This window comes from Mustela lutreola, chromosome 16 (genome assembly GCF_030435805.1).
Source record: "Mustela lutreola isolate mMusLut2 chromosome 16, mMusLut2.pri, whole genome shotgun sequence".
NCBI lineage: Eukaryota > Metazoa > Chordata > Mammalia > Carnivora > Mustelidae > Mustela > Mustela lutreola.
This window is the reverse complement of record NC_081305.1, coordinates 15,917,182-15,934,763: the sequence shown is the minus strand read 5'-3', so window position 1 is coordinate 15,934,763 and position 17,582 is coordinate 15,917,182.

Below are 17,582 nucleotides of genomic sequence, written 5' to 3'. Positions count from 1 at the left end.
GAAAAAAATCCTTGAATTCTGTACTAAATAACAAACCTTTGTTGATATTATTTTTCCTCCTCCCTTTACTTGTCTCCCACATCTACTTAATCACCAATTCCTGTGGCTTCTACTCTTTAGTATCTAAATGTTAGGCTCCCTACTCCTCCTCCCCAACAGGCTCCCAAACTATGGTCACTGCAAATATTGATTTGTTTATCTTTCTGCCCTACCAGGCTGTAAACTCTTTGAGGATATGAATCACATTTTATTTGACTTGGCCACCGTGTCTGGCACATACTAAGTAATCTGTATATATTTAATGTATAAATGAAGGCTTTTATGTAAACAGTTCAGTCATTCTCAACTGGGGGTGGAGGTGACTTTGGCGGCCTGCTACCCCAAAAAAGGACATTTGGCAATGTCTAGTTACGTTTCTGACTGTTATAACTGTGATGTGTGTGTGTGTGTGTGTGTTATGTGTATGTGTGTACATGCTCCTGGCATCTGGTGGGTAGAGACCAGACATGTTGCTGGTGTCCTGCAATATACAGAATTGCAACAAAGAATTACCAGGCCCAAAATATCAGTGCCAAGGTTGAGAAACCTTACTATAATTTTTCAAAATCTCTCAGGTAGACGAATGTGTAGTAGGAGTTTATCTAGATAAGAGAAAACACACTTGGAGAGACTAAATTACTATTCCAAGTCCTCCCAGCTTAAGATAATGGAAGAAACAGGCAGCGAACCTCAGGCCCAGGAGTCCACATCTAGATAGTAATCAATATATAATTTCAATTATTTAGATGATTATTATGATTTTTAACTTTAATTATGTGAACAATTGCCTTAGATTTTAGCCTTGGAAATCTGTCCGTGTTCTACTTGAGTGTAATCATCAAAATTAAGGCAGAAACGATTTGGTTACTCATTTGAAAGTTATTGCTTATGGAAATTCCTTTAGATCATGTAAAAAATACTTGAATTTCTGAGTGCCTGGGTGGCTCAGTTGGTTAAGTGTGGAACTCTTAATTTCAGTTCAGGTCATGATCTTGTGGTCGTGAGATTGAGCCCCATGACGGGCTCCATGCTGGATGGTGCAGAGCCTTCTTAAGATTCTCTCTCTCTCCCTCTCCCCCACACCCCCCTGTCTCAAAACACAGAAAAAACAAAACTGGAAAACTTGAATGTTTTAGGTTTATATCTTCCCACAGAGAGTGAATTTCTTTAGTGAAGTGACTCAATTCATGTAGGAATCTTACTATAGTTCTGAAAGATTAACAAATATTAAATATTTTTATATTACTAAAATTAAGACCTGGAATGCCTTAACTAGTCATTAGGTATTTTGCACTAATGCCTGATTAATTTCTGATAAATGTAGTACCCATGTACATTCTGTGATTGCACTGATCACAGCTGCTTCAAGTGCTTGAAGCTGTGTATCACACGAGTTAGGGTTTAGTATAAAACTTTGGAAGGGGCACCTGGGTGGCTCAGTGGGTTAAGCCTCTGCCTTTGGCTCAGGTCATGATCCCAGGGTCCTGGGATCGAGCCCAGCATCGGGCTCTCTGCTTGGCAGGAAGCCATGCTTCCTCCTCTCTCTACCTGCCTGTCTGCCTACTTGTTATCTCTGTCAAATAAATAAATAAAATCTTAAAAATAATAATAATAAAAAAAAGAATAAAACTCTGGTGTGCCAGTACCCAGGCCACTGTATATTGTTTGGCCGTTGCCTCTCTAGAAATAGCAGAGATAGAACATGAAGGATACAGATGGGAACAACTGAAGTGGTCAAGGGGAAAAAACAGTTGATTTAAACAAGAGATAGAAGTTCTGGTGTGCAAGGATGTTTCCAGCGTATAAGATTGAGAGAGAAACAAAGATATTTAAGACACGGTCTCTCTCCTTAAGGAGTGCTAAATTAGTAAATGAGGTTATGTATCTATCAAAATTAGGAAGACAAGACAGCATAAGGGTCAAATGAATGGGAATAGCAGGCAATATGGAAAATGAGAAATATTTCATATTGGTTAAGTCTGAGATGGAATTAACCAGTAAAAGATCAACATGTATCATTTGGATCTTTCCCAGTTAGAAATTCAAGGTTTCAGTATTGGTTAAAATAATATTTCATAGTAAATTATTCTACATAGTATTTTCTTTTTTATATTGACAAAATAAAATTTCTAAAATATCTGTCCACATCTTCCTGATAACTCAATGTTATTCAAAAAGTAAATATTGTTATGGAAAGATAATATTTACCCTTTACAATTTTTTCTGTTCTGTCAATTTTTTTGACATTTGTAGGAGCTGAATTTTCTTGCATTCCTTAGGACTCTGGGCTACATGGCAAGAGAGTTATAAGCACTTTCTAAATAAAATTCCTTAAAACCACTTGAAGCAGAATTTAAAGATTATTGAGAAAAGAATAAAACATGTATATCCGTCCTGACTTTGAATGCCATCCTTGACTTTGCATATAAACTGTGGTTTCCTCAAGGTTGGGATGTCCTATTCAAAAACTGCTGAGTCAAAATGATGAAAAGTTAGTCTTTTTCAAATTAATTATTTTTGTGAGAGGTCGGGAAGGGGAAGAAGGAAGGAGAGAGGGAACCAGAGAATCTTAAGCAGGCTCTACCCCAGGGCCAAGCCGGATGCAGGGCTCCATCTCATAACCCTGAGATCACGACCTGAACCCAAATCAAGAGTCTGATGTCCAACACACAGATCGACCCAGGCACCCTGATGAAAAGTTAGTCTTTTTTTTTTTTTTTTTAATTAACATATAATGTATTATTTGCGTCAGGTCTATGAATCATCAGGCTTACACGCTTCATAGCACTCACCATAGCACATACCCTCCCCAATGTCCGTGACCCAACCACCCTATCCCTGCCCTCCACACCCCCAGCAACCCTGGGGGAGATTAAGAGTCTCTTATGGTTTGTCTCCCACCCAATCCCATTTTGTTTTCATTTTTTCCTTCTGTAGTCCCCTATGACCCCCATGCTGCCTCTCAAATTCCTCATATCAGAGAGATCATAGGATAATTGTCTTTCTCTGATTGACTTATTTAGCTTAGCATAATACCCTCTAGTTCCATCCATGTCGTTGCAAATGGCAAGATTTTGGTCTTTAAAGGCTGCATAATATTCCATTGTATATATATACCACATCTTCTTGATCCATTCATCTGTTGATGGACATCTAGGTTCTTTCTGTAGTTTGGCTGTTGTGGACATTGCTGCTATAAACATTCGGGTACATGTGCCCCTTCAAATCCCTATATTTGTATCTTTAGGGTAAATACGCAGTAGTGCAATTGCTGGGTTGTAGGAAAAGTTAGTCTTAAAGACAGGTTCAGGTATACATGTTCAAAAAGTTGAAAGAACATAATACAAAATTATACTTCAGATTGTAGTAGAAAGTGTTTGAGAGAAAAGTTTTGGTAATTGACAGTACTTCTGCTTTATCTTTTAAAATCCAAATTAAATAAATTAGTAATAGGTTGAACTCTGTTGCCCGGTAATTGGCAATTTCATAGTTCAACATAACAATGGCTAAATATGCTAGAAATTTAGAACACTCCAATTTTGGAATTGGCAGTTGAGGAAACCTTATGAACATATTAACAAAACACATTATGATTACATTAATGAGAACATCAGCTTTATGGAAAAGTGTGTCCCATCCAAGAATATCAACCTTTACGAAGGTTGAACTGAAGGCAGTTATAATAAGGCAATTTAAATAGCTAAGTTATCCATCTGACTCATGGTAGAGTATGATGATATTTCATGTAAAAATTGTAAAGTTAAGAAATTTCAAGTGCACTATAGGAAAAAAAAAAAACAGGTAACTTGGTGATTTCATTCCCAAATCTTAAAAAAAAAAAAAAATCATTCAATCTGGCTTGTTTCAAGTTGTGCATTTAACAGAAATGTTTGAACATATTATTCAAAAAAGCAAAATTGAGTTGATGTTATTTTACATTGAGGTATTATACAAATATTTTTTTAGCTTATGAAATATAGCAGCTGAAAGGATTAATTTTAAATTTCAGTCAAACATGTCCAAATTGTAAATAGTAGAAACTGGGGTTTCCAGATCATTTGAAATCATTTATTTGGCTGAATAGAGGAACACGCTATCTCCCTTTAAGTAGAACTGGTGTCAGGCATAACTGTGAGGTTATTTTCCATTTCATTCCAGACTTTTTATGTTGTGTAGTATCTGCTGGTGCCAAAATCCATTTTCAGAAAAAGATCTTTACTCATTCACAGCAGCGTAAAATGTCAGAGGTTTACTTTGTGACCACTTGTTGAAAAAGATGGCGAGGAGACTAGAAGGTATATTACAAAAACTTCACAAAGTTGAAGGTGGCACCATGGTTGTTTGGTGTACAGAAGGGAAGGAAGATAAGAGGTGGGCATGGATAGGAAACTTAAAAGGCTGCTGTAAGGTAATGTACATCAAGGGTGGCACAGAGTATGCTACCTAATACAATGTAATAAGCCCAGATGATGAAAGCTTTAACTATAATAACGAGGGAGAAGGACTCAGTGTATGGCTCCCCCAAAGAAGAAGAGTAGATAAGTAGAAGATCCCAAGAAGGTAGATTATAGTCTCAAGGGGGGGAAAAAAAAAACTTGAATGGGGCTTTGCAAAAATGAAATAAGCCAACCCCAAATAGAACTTTCTAATCATTGGAGTGGTTGTATATAATCCAGATCTGTCGCTCCCAAATCTGGTCACACACAAGCCTTTCCCCTAGAAAGGCTTTCTAGGGGAAAGGCTTGTCGAAAGTACTCCAGTGGCTGTGATTTAGTAGGTCTGGCTGGGGTTTGGAATTTGTATTTTTATCAGCACTTTAGGACCTTTTGATATAGCTGGTCCATGAACACTGGGATATGACTGATCTCATTGATCACTTGATGAGGCCATCATGCAGCAATTTGGGTATCAGAAGAGTGGGGGGAAATTCAGTTTCATTTCATTAAATATATTTTCAGAGTTTTTTTTTTTTTTTTTTTTTTTTTTAAAAGATATGATTCCTGCTCTCCATGAAATGTTTGGGTAAGAACATTTAAAAAAAAAAATTGTCTTTCCTGGGTGGCTCAGTTGGTTAAACATCTATTTTCAGCTTAGGTCATGTTCCTGGGGTCTTGGAATCAAGCCCTACATTGGGATCCCTGATCATCAAGGAGCCTGCTTCTCCCTCTCCCTCTGTCTCTTTCCCTGTTCTCTCTCTTTCTCAAATAAATAAATAAAATCTTTAAAAAAATACAACAAAGTTGAAAGAAAATTTGAAAGTAATCACCCATGTACCTACTACCTAGTTCTTCTTAACAATATATTACTATGCTTGTTTTAAACACATTTATTTTGAGGTAAAGGTTATATATACAAGGAAATGCACAAACTTAAGTGTATTCTGTGACAGATGCATGCACCTCTGTATCCAAACCCCTTTCAAAATATAGAACACTATCTATAACCTCAGACAGTTCCCAGGCAGTCTCCAATCCCCATTCTCTTCTCACCCCCAACAAGGGAGCCACTTGTAGATTAGTTTGGGCTAGTCTACATCTTCATACAAATGGTATCACCCCTATGGGTCTTTTGTGTAAGCATTGTTCCACTGAACACGTTTTTGAGATTCATCCACATGTATCATGTATTGCTGAGAAATAACTAAATAACTAATATGTTTTAGTGTCTGCAGTGAGCTAGGCAAAGTGTTGATGTTGGGCTCACAGTGTTGAGCTAAAGCACCCTTGATCCCTACTCAGGTGCCCTCAGTTTAAGAGGTGAAGACTTAAGATTCTGTCCAAACTTAGGATGTGTGATATTAGAGACAGCTTATATGCAGGTTTTCTATGAACCTTTGAGCAAGCTTCTGTTCAAGCAGCTTAGGATATTTAGACTTGAGGGCTTCAGTTTTCCTGATTTCCTATTCCTTCGCAGTTACAGAGGGAACGAAATCAAACAGTTAAAAATAAACTGGCTCACCAGTGAATAATCATAGTTCTATGTATATCTATTTTTATGGACAGCTTCTATTTGACCAAAGAAAAGCATAGACTTACTGTTGCCCTCTGGAAAACAAGGGGTAGGCACTATTTGATCAGATTTCTCTTAGCAAAGTGAAGTAGAGTTGGAGTAATTATTGAGGGTTTCCTAAACTTAGAAAATTATAAATGACCTAAGTGATTTAGAAGCAAAGGATCCAGGGGCACCTGGGTGGCTCAGTGGGTTGGGCCTCTGCCTTTGGCCCGGGTCGTGATCTCAGGGTCCTGGGATCAAGCCCCGCATCGGGGCTCAGCGGGGAGCCTGCTTTCCCTTGTCTCTCTGCCTGCCTCTCTGCCTTCTTGTGATCTCTTTCTCTCTGTCAAATGAATAAATAAAATCTTAAACAAACAAAAAAAAATATTTATTAGAAGCAAAGGATCCAGGTAATCATCCTTATCTCAGAAACTTACACTTTAAGCTTTCTCACTGGAAGGCTTAGATTCTGAAAATACTAGCAGATTGAAGAAGAAAGTGGTAATATGTTGTGAATCTAGGTTTATGTATGAATGTTGTTAAAATAGCAGAATCCGTGAACTATATGGAAGTGCTATCTATGATAGTGTCTATGTGTGAGGCAGAATGTGCCTCCCCCATTTTCATCCATGTGAATGCATTGCTAGGACAAGGACTCTGGAGTCTTGATTAGGGAGGATGAAATATGCATGGAAACAAACAGGTGAGGTTCATGAGTACTAAGAAAATTGAAAGGTGAGATGAGGTTCAAAGTATATATCAAGTTGGGCCATTAAAGGGGACATTGGAGATGGAGACAGTTGATCCTCATTCACGAATTTGTAATCTGCGAATAATTTGCCTATTTGCTAAAATTTACATACAACCCCTAAACCAATACTTGTAGCATTTGTGCAGCTATTTGTGGACATGCACAGACTGATGAAAAGTTTGAGTCTTGTACATGCACATTCCCGGCTGAGGTAGACTAGGCGGATGCTCTACCTTTGTCTTTCAGTGCTTATAGTGTAGATGTGTGTGCACATGTGCACATGTGTGTGGTTTCTGTAGGGCCACGTTTCCTACACTTTGCGCTTTTTGTTGGTGATTGTGCTCTTTAAAATGGCCCCCAGTATGGACAGTGGGGAGGGTATGTGCTATGGTGAGTACTGTGAAATGTGTAAGCCTAATGATTCATAGACCTGTACCTCTGGGGCAAATAATACATTATATGTTGATAAAATAAATAATAAGATGCCCTCCAAATGTATGCTGATGTGCTGTGTAATGTTCTAAGCACAAGAAGGCTGTGATGTGCCTGACAGAGAGAACATGTGTGTTAGATAAGCTCTATTCAGGCATGAGTTACAGTGTGGTTGGCCATGACTTCAATGTTAGTGACTCAACAATATATATTGAATAAGGTGTCCTTAAACATAAAGACAAGAAACAAGGTTGTACATTGTTGATGAAAATGTGACCAGAAGTTCTCAAGACTTCCAATTCTATATTTCCCTTATGGGCAATGTTTGCTAATTTAGTATTTGCGGCAACATTATGGAATATAACTACCATGAATAATGAGAATCACCTATAATATCTTGGGTGGGTCAAAAAATAGATTGGACATTTTAGTGTTTCTCATTTTTTAAGCTCAAATCCTTGGACTTTCCTCCGAAGCACTTATTTTCAAGAGCACACTGGCAAATCCTAGCCTTTAGAGTGGTACTAGTTCTTGTGAAATAATTATTCTGCTTGTATGGAAGATTGGCAGGCTGAACATTCCATTTATTTAAATATTCTGCTAAACTAGTTTGGAATTGTGTTCTTTGATGTTATAGACATTTATGTGAAAATTTGCTTCATGTCCCTTAACTTATAACTCTAGTAAAAGAATTATTTATAAACCTGGTAATATGAACTTCTTACTTTGCCTTTATGGTGACATCTGTTTTCAGACCTTTTAAGATCACTCCTTATCTAGAGCCTGACTCCTGGGACTTGAATTAAGAACGTGGCATGCAGCTTATGAAGAAGATTCTAGAAAGCCTGTCTGAACAAATACTGTAATGGTTGGAAGAGCATAGGTTATATACTAGGGAATAAAGTGATGTTGGAGGAACCAGAGAGCTAAAGAAATGGATTCGGGAACTCAGATCTGACCATAGACTGAGACAGATGGTGAGCCAGAGAGTTGAAGCTGAGGTCATGAAGGAGCAAGTACGATTTGTTTGAGCTTTTTCAACGTTTGACTATACTGTGTCTCGGTGGGTTTTTTTTTTTTGGTTAGTTTTTCCTTTTTCAGAATAATTCTGCATGTGGTTCTCTGGAGTATTTTTTTTCCTGTGGTTTGTTGGTTTTCATTAGTCTTGGAAGATTCTTGATCATTTATACTTTCAAATATTTCTTTCTGTCCATTCTTGGACTTCGTTTACATGTATGTTAGCCATTTGGTATTGTCCTATATCTGTTTTTTTTTTTTTATTTTAAAATTTCTAATTTTCATTCATCTTTACTATGTGTTTCTGTTTTGATACTTCTCTCATTCCATCTTTACATTCCTTGTGTCCTGTCTGCTAATGAGCCTATCAAGGAAATACTTCATTTCTTATATGGTTTTTCATTTGACTCTCTTTTATAGTTTCCGTTGCTTCACTGACATTTCCCATCTGTTCAAGCATATTGTCCATCTTTTCCTCTAGACCCTTTAATATATTAATGTATTTTTAAATCTGTGTTTGATAGTTTTAACATCTGATCATTTCTCCTTTTGATTGGTTTAATCATTTGACAATGGCTTGTTTTATCTTGCTTTTTTGTATGTATCGTACTTTTTACCAAATGCTTCACATTATGTGTAGAACACCCAAAGACACTGTGTTAAATAGTATTTTTACCTCATAATGGGTATACCTCTTCTTTCATGCCATTCGTGTGGATTTTGAATCCATCTGTTCAGGAGTTGAGCTGGATTTGGGTTTACTTGCTGCCGTGGTTATCTTCAGGTTACCACAGGCTTCAACTTACCCCCAGTGGTGGCTGCTGTTAGTTTTTGCTTAGAGTGAGAGCTGGGATGCCAGAAGGCTTTTCCCAATGTTCTTGTTGTACCCTGCCTGCTGGAGCCATGTTAGGGATCTCTTATTGTTTTTGCTTTTCCCAAGGAAAGGTTGTTGTTGCTTCTTAGTTGATGTAGGAATCCTGTTTGGGTGGGGTTTTTTTGATTGTGTTAGTCAAGCCTCAGACTTAGCCCCTCAGATGTGTGCCTGGGCTTTTGAGTGGTTTCCTCAGCATTCTTTGCTCCCTATGGCTGCTAAACTGTACTATGTGTCTGTGATTGGTCTTACATAGGAGAGGATGTCTTGTCTCTGTCTCAGTGGGAGCTGACCCCTCTACCTGGTAACAGTCCAGAGTCCTGGGCCCAACAAAAAGATCCCCAGCCTCTTTTCAGAAACAGGGTTTCTCCTTTGGCTCCTTTATCGGAAGTGATGGATCTGGACATAACAGGTTTGTTGTCCCTCCATTAGTGCCTCAAGGCTATTGCTTTATAAGAGAGAAGAGTCCATTGGATTTTTCTTTTCTTTTCTTTTTTTTTTTTTTTTTTTAAGATTTTATTTATTTATTTGACAGAGATAACAAGTAGGCAGAAAGGCAGCCAGAGAGAGGGAGAGGAGGAAGCAGGCTCCCTGCTGAGCAGAGAGCCGGACTCGGGGCTCGATCCTAGGACCCTGGGATCATGACCTGAGATGAAGGCAGAGGCTATAACCCACTGAGCCACCCAGGCGGCAAGAGATCAGCAGCAAGAGATGTACCACAGAAGGAAGTTCTTCCTGTACCCCAATCTTTTTCATGAGTGTGAATACCCAGCAGAGGCTCATAGAAGAGGAATTTTGAGGGGATACCTTCCTTGTGTTTGTGCCTCCTACTCCAAATGGGTATGCCAGCCCACACTTGCCCTTTATAAGTATCTTAAAAATTTGGCTGATGTCCTCTTACTTCCTTGGAGTATGACCACTTCTTTCTGTTTTGCTTAGCCAAACAGCTAAACAGCTAATGTGTCCAGAGGCTTCTCTTTGGAAATGCTTTTCCCACTTTGGAATTCAGGTTACTTTGTTGCCTTATGATTTTAGCTCTCTGTTGGGCTGGAGCACAGTGAGAATTTTGTAGACTATTTGGCATTTGTTTTTAGAGTGGGAGCAATGTTCTTTTATGGCATTTAACATCTAAGTGGAAATGGGATTCTAGGTTTTTTACTTAACCTATGTGGCTATGTACTACCATGCTAATTAAAACAAAATCTTGTGATCAACTAGAAAACATTAAAAACACTCGAGAAACGAACACGTAACTATCCTTTTTATTTTTGCATCTATAAGGTCGTTGAAATAGTTGAAACAATATTAATAGTGTTCACCTTGAACTTCCCTGAAGCTGCTTCTGAATCCTGAGTCCTAATATCCTTGAATTCTAATCAGCTCCTACCCCTGCTCCCTCCTTTCTTTTCCAGAGGAATCAAACAGGAGGATTGAGCCTGAATGTCTCTTTGTTATGAATAGAGCAAAGGCTTTAGAAGCTGGGTGAGCAAGGTAGGAGTTGAGGGGGGGCTATTGCAGCAATTAAAACAGCAACTATGTGTGGAAGAAAAGACTATGTGGAAGTAAGGGAAAAAACAGAAGAAAAGGAAGAGAGGATTTTTTTGCTGTTTTTTTTTTTTTTTTTTTTTTTTTTTTACTGGGACTCTTGTAGATAAAAATCAAGCCAGGTCTCCATCAGAATCCAATTTTTAAAAAATTTTCTAAAATTTTTCTTTTTTAATTATAAACACTTTGTACTTTTATAACCATCAATAAAGTTAAATAGATATGTAAGGCCACACAGTGGAAAAACAAATTAGAAAATTCAAGATACTTCTGAATGTAAAAAGACAATTTAACCTTTCATGTTATTTGTGAGATGCCTTTCTTTCTTTGTTCTTTAAAGCATTTATTACACATTTGAAATTCTTTAGAAGCATGTATGCCATTGTGTTCCAGAACTAGGGTTTTGTTTCTATTTGGATATATGAAAAAGACTTTATTTAGTTATCCAGAACTAAGATGTACATTTTTTTCACAATTTAGTATGTCTAAAATTACAATGTGTTTTACAATTGTTAGACAATCATAACTTAATTGGCATTATTTATTTTCTTAGTATATAAAATAATAGTCTGTCTAACAGTTGATGGTGTCTTAGACTTGAGATACCTGACACAGGCAATTTCACAGGTTAAGAAACTAATAACCAGGGTGCCTGGGTGGCTGAGGTCATGATCTCAGGGTCCTGGGATCGAGGCCCACGTCGGGCTCTCTGCTCAGAGGGGAGCCTGCTTCCCTCTCTCTCTCTCTGCCTGCCTGTCTACTTGTGATCTCTCTCTGTCAAATAAATAAATAAAATCTTAAAAAAAAAAAAAGAAAGAAACTAATAGCCATCTGACTTTTTAAGGGAAGTATGTGGAACTTTCTTGAACTTTTCTAGATTGATCCATCCACAGGGTGATCCATGTCTGTGTTATAGATGTTTAAGTACCTTAAATTTGAATTTTATTTTATTTTTATTTTTCTAATTATTTATTTATTTATTTTGAGAGAGAGAAAGAGAGAGCATGAGAGGGGAGGTCAGAGGGAGAAGCAGACTCCCCATAGAGCTGGGAGCCCAATGCGAGACTCGATCCCAGGACTCCGGAACCATGACCCACGCTAAAGGCAGTCACTTAACCAACTGAGCCACCCAGTCACCCTTAAATTTGAATTTTAAAAATGAACTAAATTACACTAACTTTCAAGTGTGGTATAAAGTATGTCTCTCTTCCTATGGATTTACAGGATCTTTGTTTTCCTTTCTGCTTTCATTTTAATCATGATATCTTAGAAAGTCATTCGTTCACTTTTTCATTTTCCCTATTAGTTTCACAGTAATTAACTGTATGTTCATAAAAGGATTCTTTAACGTTATATGCACATAGAGAAATTGTATTCACATGAGCGTTTTTTTTTTCAAGATTTTATTTATTTGACAGAGATCACAAGTAGGCGGAGAGGCAGGCAGAGGAGAGGGAAGCAGGCTCCCTGCTGAGCAGAGAGCCCGATGCGGGGCCCCATCCCGGAACCCTGAGATCATGACCTGAGCCGAAGGCAGCGGCTTAACCCACTGAGCCACCCAGGCGCCCCCACATGAGCATTTTGTCCTGCAGTTCTCCCTCTTCTTTAAAGGGGAGATAGTTGAGAGGACAGGGTTTTCTTGTCATTACCATGTAAATGGTGGCAGAAATTTATGCCAGAAAAAATTCTGTAGTTATTTATGAATTCAAGATTTGTTTATTCTTATGCTGGAGTAGTTTATGATTTGTTGTCTTTGCCTTATAGGAATCCAATTGTCCTGATTACAGTGTCAGGATATCAAAGGATGACTAAATCTTATGTCTTTTTCTGAAATGAAAGACTTGTGAAATAATCACTTAAAAAACTCCTTAAGTTATTCATAGCCACTAATAGCTTCCATTAATTAAAGACAGAAAATCTTACACTAAATGTTATGCACGACCTTGACATCAAAAAGTATGCTCAGGTCTTTAATGGATTTATTCATTTTCTTTGGTGTTGGGTCATAAATGTATATAGCCTCTAGGTGAGATAATTTGGGAAAGTAAATACTCTTTCTCACTATCAAAGATTTTAGAACTGTTCTCTGGAGTTTTGTCACTTTTACATAGGAAATTTCTGTGATGTGGGTAACTGTTTCCTTTACTACTTTCACTTAAAACATTTCATTTGTTTGGGTAGCATCTCTTAGATACATTCTTTTTTTCTTTTTTTTTCTTTTTAAAGGTTTTATTTATTTATTTGACAGACAAAAATCACAAACAGACAGAGAGGCAGGCAGAGAGGCAGGCAGAGAGGGAGAGAGGAGGAAGCCGGCTTGCCACAGAGCAGAGAGCCCGATGTGGGGCTCAATCCCAGGACCCTGAGATCATGACCTGAGCTGAAGGCAGAGGCTTTAACCCAGTGAGCCACCCAGGCACCCCTTAGATACATTCTTGATCATTGCCCCAGTACATTCACTCTTCTTTCCAGTAATGCACAAGTTCTTTGACACAAAGTAGGAACACGAAGAACAACAATGGGATATAATTCTTAGAAAGCAGAATAAGCACTATCAAACCACACTTCTGACCTGTGTATTGAAACAATTATAAGGAGCCATAACTGGCCTTCTTTCAACAGCACTTGGGTGCATACTGAGGTCATCTTTATTTGAGCAGACTTTTTTCTTTTTTTTAATATGTACATTTTAAAAAAAGTACTCCTTTTTATTAGAGTACTCCTAAGAGGCTCGTTCTAGTGCTTTAAGGAAGTATATCTAGAACTCCATGTACTGAATAAAAACCAAAAATACTTAAGTTAATACCATGATATTTTAGCACATTGGTATGCAAAGAAAGTTCAAGATGAACTTGCTATGTAAATATAAGTGAAATGCTTCTGAATGAGCAATGTGGACACAGGAAGAGATAAACGTTTGGTAAAACTTGGACTTAGGTCTTGGGGAGTGTAGTTTGATTCTTGGCATTAACAGAGTGAAAAGAAATCAGAAAACACCTCATTAGAAAACAAGGATATCAGTGAGTCGGATGAGCTTTGAGATGGAAGGGTAGGATTATAAAGAAATGTTATGGTAAGCTCGTGTGTCAGATTTTAGAGATAAGTTAGAGAATCTACCATAAATTCATAGAAATAAACTTCCCATCAGAAAAGCTGCCTTTCCCTCTGACATTTCATAATTGTGAATTATAAATGTAATTCATAGTGAATGCTTATATATCATCAATTGTTTTTTAGTTAAGAAATAAGAAATGGAAACCAGAAAGAACTGGCCCATTGAGGTATGAGATGTGTTTGAAGTCGTCTTGGGGGTTGAGGTATGTTTTTAAAGAAATTCAAAAGGATAACATGTATCAAAACATGACACCAGAAGAGTGGGAAAGTATTTAAAAGCCTAATCACTATATATTATGCAATAATTTCAGTATTTTTTCAATGTTTAAGACTGTATTAAAAATAAATTACAAAGTTCTATGGCTTCAATGTGGGTTCAGTCACAGAAGGAAAATAAAGCCCTTTGTAAAATATGGAAACCATCTTGAGTTAAACAAATGCCAGAAGAAATTATAATTGTAAAAATGAGATGTCGACTATCGTTATTACAGTGGCTGTGTTGTTTCCAATAACAATTTGGCATTTTATTTAGTCTGTAACAATCTACAATTGAAATATAAAATAAAGATTTTTCTTTTATTTCCTTCAGAAGTTCTGTGCCAAGCTAAGCAGAACTGAATGAAACATCTGTGGATGATTAAAACAAGCTTTCCTATGAGGTTTTGAATAGAAAGTAAACATGGATTTTATCCATAGTCAACAGCATTTACAAATGTAAAGGGAGGAAGCTACTGAGTTTTTGAAGAATGAGCTGTTAGAGAGGAAATAGAAGTATGGAACAGCATATGGCGATAATTAGTTCCATACGGTGAAAGGCTTCTATTAAAAAAAAAAAAATGACAGTGAGCTGCTCTGGTTGGATGATATTTTATTGAAGCAATTTTTGTGTCTATTTCCTATCTTTGTCTTTTTAGGGTAGTCCCATCTCACAAAACTGATTAAATGTGACTAACATATGCGAGGGATTTTGTTTTGAGAGTACACGTTGGTGTTCATGAGTGAGAAGCCCTGTCTTGGGGCTTATCCACACTGTGGAAGATCCACATCTAGTGGAAACTCCCTGCTAGATGCCCACTCCTCCCTTCTACTGAGGATTTTCAATTTTTCAATCTTTCCTATTTAACTGTACTTTGGGATAGTCATAGTTTCCTAATGTCTCTAGACTATGTTTTTTGTAGTGTTTAAGAATCCTGGCTTTGGTCTGATTGTCTGGATTTGAATTCTGTTTCCCCCACTCACTAGCTTTGTCAACTTGGGGACTTGCTTAACCTTTTTAATGCCTGTTTTTCTCATCCATACATGGGGATAATTATAATACCTGCATTGGTATGTTGTATAACTTAAGGGTACAATTGTTGCGTGGATTAGTATGAGCTAATACATGTATAAACTGTGCACCAATGTCACTTGGGCCCTATGTTAGACCAACTAAGTCAGAATCCCTAACCCTTGTTTGTTTGTTTTAAATTATGGACCACTTAACAGTAAACAATTTTTATCATTTATCTTCAGTACAGGCTTGTTCATATAGTTACCAGTTTATAGGTGCTATTGTTCTAATATTCTATATACATCTTAAGACATACACAAGTTGTATTTTCTACAATACTGAGATTAAAAACAGGTATAAAAAGTTTGAACATCTTTTTCTGTATCCCATTGGTTTAGGATTCAGTCAGAGTTCACTGGTTTAGAATGTACTGGTTGACTTGAACTAACCTGAAAATTAGTTGAATTCAACTAGTCAACATCTTCAGGCCCCAACAACAAACAACAATAGCATAGCCCTAGAACTTTGGTAGTCACAGTCTCTGTTCTTGTGCGCGTGCCAAGGTCAAATATGAAATCCTGTTCCCAGTGCCCTGTGTTTTGCATTTCAACAATTTTTTTGTTTACTTTTATCTCTTTGTTCTTTGTGCTTTTTAATATTGCCAACCAACTCACTTTTGCAGTTGAGGTCTTGACAGCATTAACAATTCTACGTTCTTAGCCACAAATGTCTATAGCTTTAAAAAAAGATGAAGGTTTTTAATTGTTGATGAAGGTTTCCTCACTTCCACCTTACTTCAGTTTTGTTTTTTTTTTTTTCCCCAATTGGCAATGGTTGCAGCAGCTTTCTTAGTTCTGGGTCACTGGCGATTCTGCCTCAGTTACGCTGCATCAACACGCCGAGGTGTTAATCTTCTTTTGTTCCCTCTAGCAGCCTTTCTGTAGCTTTATAATTATCCAAGGTGGTAATAGCTCTTAAGAACACACTCTGTCACCTTGAAATCAAGTGGATTTTAGCTGAAAACTCAGACAAGGTCTTAAAGATGTTGTTTCTCTCGGTTATGAATAGTCAGGGAAAATTTGAACATGACAGTCTTTGGTTGTAATGATATTTAGATGATGGATTCCCATTAGCCTGCATAATATGGGGTGTTGACATTTTATTCAAATGTGTAATCCTTGTCATTGACTGTGAGAAGGGGAGAGATTGCTATCTAGGTAGGGGCAACACACGATAGCACTAGAGAGAAATGACATAAAGCCAAAAGTAACAGCAATAATAATTTTTTACTTCCTGTCATGTCGTTTTTAGAATTTACATGATGTCCTGTGGTACTGCCTTCATGATTTTAAGTGGCAGTGGTGGTTCTGAGCAATGTTTAGGGCACATCTTATTACATAAATGCCTTAAGAATGCATTAACATTGATTATATGTGGTCATTGAAACAAAATATTTGATTTATGTCCTTAGAATTCTGTCTTGCAGTCAGAGAAATTTCTTTGTTGAATTACTTGTAAGTTTGCAATGGGTTTATAAAGCATATTTTTTTACACTGTTAATACGTTGAAGATAGAAATCATTTACTATCTTAATGACACCCACTTAATGATAAATATTCAACACTGAATGATAAAGAACAACACTGTGGTGGTATAAATTGCTGGTAATCCCGAGAGATTTAAGAAGAGCGCTCTTGTTTAATTTGAATATCCCCTAAGTACTATCCACTGATTGACAATTCATAAATAATTTGAATATAATGAAGTATACAAAAATGTGTAGAGAACTCAATCTTTCAGGGTTCTTAGAGGAACATGGTAACAAGTTAGAATTAAATAGCCCCACCTCCTTTCCTGAAAATCATGCAAGGAGAAAGCAGCATAACATAGTGAAGTAGAACGGAATGCTGGACTAGGTGATGTGAGAGAGTCAACCATTGAAGATCTGTGCGGATGACCATTCCACACAGAAACAATGGTAGTTGCAGAGGCTCTGGAGTAGAAATGAGATTGGGTGCTGGAGGAATGATGGTAAGAAGACCTGTGAGGCTTGATCAAAATAAGGAATGGGGAGAATCTAAGGAAATGAGGGCGAGGAAGAAGGCAGGAGTATGAAGGGCCTTGTAGGTCAAAGTAAGGAATTTGGGTATTAGAATGCAATAGACAACCATTGGAGTCTTGTGAGCTAGAGAATGACATGGTTTAATTTACTCTTTAAAAGACTGCTTGTTGCATTTATTCTTCTTCTACCCACTTAAGCTTCCATGTTGATGGGATTGGGAGGGAGACAAACCATAAGTGACTCTTAATCTCACAAAACAAACTGAGAGTTTCTGGGGGGAGGGGGTTTGGGAGAAGGGGGTGGGATTATGGACATTGGGGAGGGTATGTGATTTGGTGAGTGCTGTGAAGTGTGTAAACCTGGTGATTCACAGACCTGTACCCCTGGGGATAAAAATATATGTTTATAAAAAATTTTAAAAAAAGTAAAAAAAAAAAAAAAAAAAGACTGCTTGTTGGATAAAGAAGATGTGGTATATATATATATATAT